Below are 5,392 nucleotides of genomic sequence, written 5' to 3'. Positions count from 1 at the left end.
CCATATTCTACATTTGTATTAATGTATGCTAAAATCTTTTTCATGGTAAATGAGCATCTTTCAATTGTTTTTATCTAATAATTTAATAAAACTTCATAATACTCCTTGAATTGATGGAATAACCACTATAAAGTTATTATTTTCTTGATAAACGGAGACGACAAAAGCTCCAAATCTCTTTGAACATCATCATATATTAGTGCAGGATCCAACTAGGCATTAAAACAATATTATCATATTTTTTGAAATTTTCTCAAAATCTATTGGCTAACCCCTACAAAAATATTGGGTTTTTGGTAAATACTTTATATACTGAAGCCTATAATCTTTAGTGTTGTTTCAAAATTTCTATCATATTCTACATTTGTATTAATGTATGCTAAACTCTTTTTCATGGTAAATGAGCATCGTTCAATTGTTTTTATCAATTAATTTAGTAAAACTTTATAATACCCCCTAAATCGATGGAATAACCACTATAAAATTATTATTTTCTTGATAAACGGAGAGCACAAATGCTCCAAACCTCTTTGAACATCATCATATGTTAGTGCAGGATGCAACTAGGCATTAAAACAATATTGTCATATTTTTTGAAATTTTCTCAAAATCTATGGGCTAACCCCTACAAAAATATTGAGTTTTTGGTAAATACTTTATATACTGAAGCCTATAATCTTTAGTGTTGTTTTAAAATTTCTACCATATTCTGCATTTGTATTAATGTATGCTAAACTCTTTTTCATGGTAAATGAGCATCTTTCAATTGTTTTTATCAAATAATTTAATAAAACTTCATAATACTCCCTAAATCGATGGAATAACCACTATAAAGTTATTATTTTCTTGATAAACGGATACGACAAAGGCTCCAAACCTCTTTGAACATCATCATATTTTAGTGCAGGATGCAACTAGGCATTAAAACAATATTGTCATATTTTTTGAAATTTTCTCAAAATCTATGGGCTAACCCCTACAAAAATATTGAGTTTTTGGTAAATACTTTATATACTGAAGCCTATAATCTTTAGTGTTGTTTTAAAATTTCTACCATATTCTACATTTGTATTAATGTATGCTAAACTCTTTTTCATGGTAAATGAGCATCTTTCAATTGTTTTTATCAAATAATTTAATAAAACTTCATAATACTCCCTAAATCGATGGAATAACCACTATAAAGTTATTATTTTCTTGATAAACGGAGACGACAAAAGCTCCAAACCTCTTTGAACATCATCATATGTTAGTGCAGGATGCAACTAGGCATTAAAACAATATTGTCATATTTTTTGAAATTTTCTCAAAATCTATGGGCTAACCCCTACAAAAATATTGAGTTTTTGGTAAATACTTTATATACTGAAGCCTATAATCTTTAGTGTTGTTTTAAAATTTATACCATATTCTACATTTGTATTAATGTATGCTAAACTCTTTTTCATGGTAAATGAGCATCTTTCAATTTTTTTATCAAATAATTTAATAAAACTTATAATACTCCCTAAATCGATGGAATAACCACTATAAAGTTATTATTTTCTTGATAAATGGAGACGACAAAAGCTCCAAACCTTTTGAACATCATCATATGTTAGTGCAGGATGCAACTAGGCATTGAAACAATATTGTCATATTTTTTGAAACTTTCTCAAAATCTATGGACTAACCTCTACAAAAATATTGAGTTTTTGGTAAATACTTTATATACTGAAGCCTATAATCTTTAGTATTGTTTTAAAATTTCTACCATATTCTGCATTTGAATTAATGTATGCTAAACTCTTTTTCATGGTAAATGAGCATCTTTCAATTGTTTTTATCAAATAATTTAATAAAACTTCATAATACTCCCTAAATCGATGGAATAACCACTATAAAGTTATTATTTTCTTGATAAACGGATACGACAAAGGCTCCAAACCTCTTTGAACATCATCATATGTTAGTGCAGGATGCAACTAGGCATTAAAAAAATATTGTCATATTTTTTGAAATTTTCTCAAAATCTATGGGCTAACCCCTACAAAAATATTGAGTTTTTGGTAAATACTTTATATACTGAAGCCTATAATCTTTAGTGTTGTTTTAAAATTTATACCATATTCTGCATTTGTATTAATGTATGCTAAACTCTTTTTCATGGTAAATGAGCATCTTTCAATTGTTTTTATCAAATAATTTAATAAAACTATATAATACTCCCTAAATCGATGGAATAACCACTATAAAGTTATTATTTTCTTGATAAATGGAGACGACAAAGGCTCCAAACCTCTTTGAAAATCATCATATGTTAGTGCAGGATGCAACTAGGCATTAAAACAATATTGTCATATTTTTTGAAACTTTCTCAAAATCTATGGACTAACCTCTACAAAAATATTGAGTTTTTGGTAAATACTTTATATACTGAAGCCTATAATCTTTAGTATTGTTTTAAAATTTCTACCATATTCTGCATTTGAATTAATGTATGCTAAACTCTTTTTCATGGTAAATGAGCATCTTTCAATTGTTTTTATCAAATAATTTAATAAAACTTCATAATACTCCATAAATCGATGGAATAACCACTATAAAGTTATTATTTTCTTGATAAACGGAGACGACAAAGGCTTCAAACCTCTTTGAACATCATCATATGTTAGTGCAGGATGCAACTAGGCATTAAAACAATATTGTCATATTTTTTGAAATTTTCTCAAAATCTATGGGCTAACCCCTACAAAAATATTGAGTTTTTGGTAAATACTTTATATACTGAAGCCTATAATCTTTAGTGTTGTTTTAAAATTTCTACCATATTCTACATTTGTATTAATGTATGCTAAACTCTTTTTCATGGTAAATGAGCATCTTTCAATTGTTTTTATCAAATAATTTAATAAAACTTCATAATACTCCATAAATCGATGGAATAACCACTATAAAGTTATTATTTTCTTGATAAACGGAGACGACAAAAGCTCCAAAGCTTTTTGAACATCATCATATGTTAGTGCAGGATCCAACTAGGCATTAAAACAATATTATCATATTTTTTGAAATTTTCTCAAAATCTATGGGCTAACCCCTACAAAAATATTGAGTTTTTGGTAAATACTTTATATACTGAAGCCTATAATCTTTAGTGTTGTTTTAAAATTTATACCATATTCTGCATTTGTATTAATGTATGCTAAACTCTTTTTCATGGTAAATGAGCATCTTTCAATTGTTTTTATCAAACAATTTAATAAAACTTCATAATACTCCCTAAATCGATGGAATAACCACTATAAAGTTATTATTTTCTTGATAAATGGAGACGACAAAAGCTCCAAAGATTTTTGAACATCATCATATGTTAGTGCAGGATGCAACTAGGCATTAAAACAATATTGTCATATTTTTTGAAACTTTCTCAAAATCTATGGGTTAACACCTACAAAAATATTCAGTTTTTGGTAAATATTTTATATACTGAAGCCTATAATCTTTAGTGTTGTTTTAAAATTTCTACCATATTCTGAATTTGAATTAATGTATGCTAAACTCTTTTTCATGGTAAATGAGCATCTTTCAATTGTTTTTATCAAATAATTTAATAAAACTTCATAATACTCCCTAAATCGATGGAATAACCACTATAAAGTTATTATTTTCTTGATAAACGGAGACGACAAAGGCTCCAAACCTCTTTGAACATCATCATATGTTAGTGCAGGATGCAACTAGGCATTAAAAAAATATTGTCATATTTTTTGAAATTTTCTCAAAATCTATGGGCTAACCCCTACAAAAATATTGAGTTTTTGGTAAATACTTTATATACTGAAGCCTATAATCTTTAGTGTTGTTTTAAAATTTATACCATATTCTGCATTTGTATTAATGTATGCTAAACTCTTTTTCATGGTAAATGAGCATCTTTCAATTGTTTTTATCAAATAATTTAATAAAACTATATAATACTCCCTAAATCGATGGAATAACCACTATAAAGTTATTATTTTCTTGATAAATGGAGACGACAAAAGCTCCAAAGATTTTTGAACATCATCATATGTTAGTGCAGGATGCAACTAGGCATTAAAACAATATTGTCATATTTTTTGAAACTTTCTCAAAATCTATGGACTAACCTCTACAAAAATATTGAGTTTTTGGTAAATACTTTATATACTGAAGCCTATAATCTTTAGTATTGTTTTAAAATTTCTACCATATTCTGCATTTGAATTAATGTATGCTAAACTCTTTTTCATGGTAAATGAGCATCTTTCAATTGTTTTTATCAAATAATTTAATAAAACTTCATAATACTCCCTAAATCGATGGAATAAAATATAAGTTATTATTTTCTTGATAAACGGATACGACAAAGGGCTCCAAACCTCTTTGAACATCATCATATGTTAGTGCAGGATGCAACTAGGCATTAAAAAAATTTGTCATATTTTTTGAAAATTTTCTCAAATCTATGGGCTAACCCCCTACAAAAATATTGAGTTTTTGGTAAATACTTTATATACTGAAGCCTATAATCTTTAGTGTTGTTTTAAAATTTATACCATATTCTACATTTGTATTAATGTATGCTAAACTCTTTTTCATGGTAAATGAGCATCTTTCATTGTTTTTATCATTATAATTAAAAACTATATAATACTCCCTAAATCGATGGAATACACACTATAAAGTTATTATTTTCTTGATAAATGGAGATGACAAAGGCTCCAAACCTCTTTGAACAATCATCATATGTTAGTGCAGGATGCACTAGGCATTAAAACAATATTATCATATTTTTTTGAAACTTTCTCAAAATCTATGGACTAACCTCTACAAAAATATTGAGTTTTTGGTAAATACTTTATATACTGAAGCCTATAATCTTTCGTATTGTTTTAAAATTTCTACCATATTCTGCATTGAATTAATGTATGCTAAACTCTTTTTCATGGTAATGAGCATCTTCTCAATTGTTTTTATTCAAATAATTTAATAAACTTCATAATACTCCTAAATCGATGGAATACCACTATAAAGTTATTATTTTCTTGATAAACGGATACGACAAAGGCTCCAAACTCTTTTGAACATCATCATATGTTAGTGCAGGATGCAACTAGGCATTAAAAAATATTGTCATATTTTTTGAAATTTTCCCAAATCTATGGGCTAACCCCTACAAAAATATTGAGTTTTGGTATAACTATTAATACTGAAGCCTATAATCTTTAGTGTTTGTTTTAAAATTTCTACCATATTCTACATTTGTAATTAATGTATGCTAAACTCTTTTCATGGTAAATGAGCATCTTTCAATTGTTTTATCAAATAATTTAATAAAACTATAATACTCCATAAATCGATGGAATAACCACTATAAAGTTATTATTTT

Source organism: Brassica rapa, chromosome A01 (genome assembly GCF_000309985.2).
Source record: "Brassica rapa cultivar Chiifu-401-42 chromosome A01, CAAS_Brap_v3.01, whole genome shotgun sequence".
Classification (NCBI taxonomy): domain Eukaryota; kingdom Viridiplantae; phylum Streptophyta; class Magnoliopsida; order Brassicales; family Brassicaceae; genus Brassica; species Brassica rapa.
Note: the sequence above shows the minus strand (reverse complement) of the source record.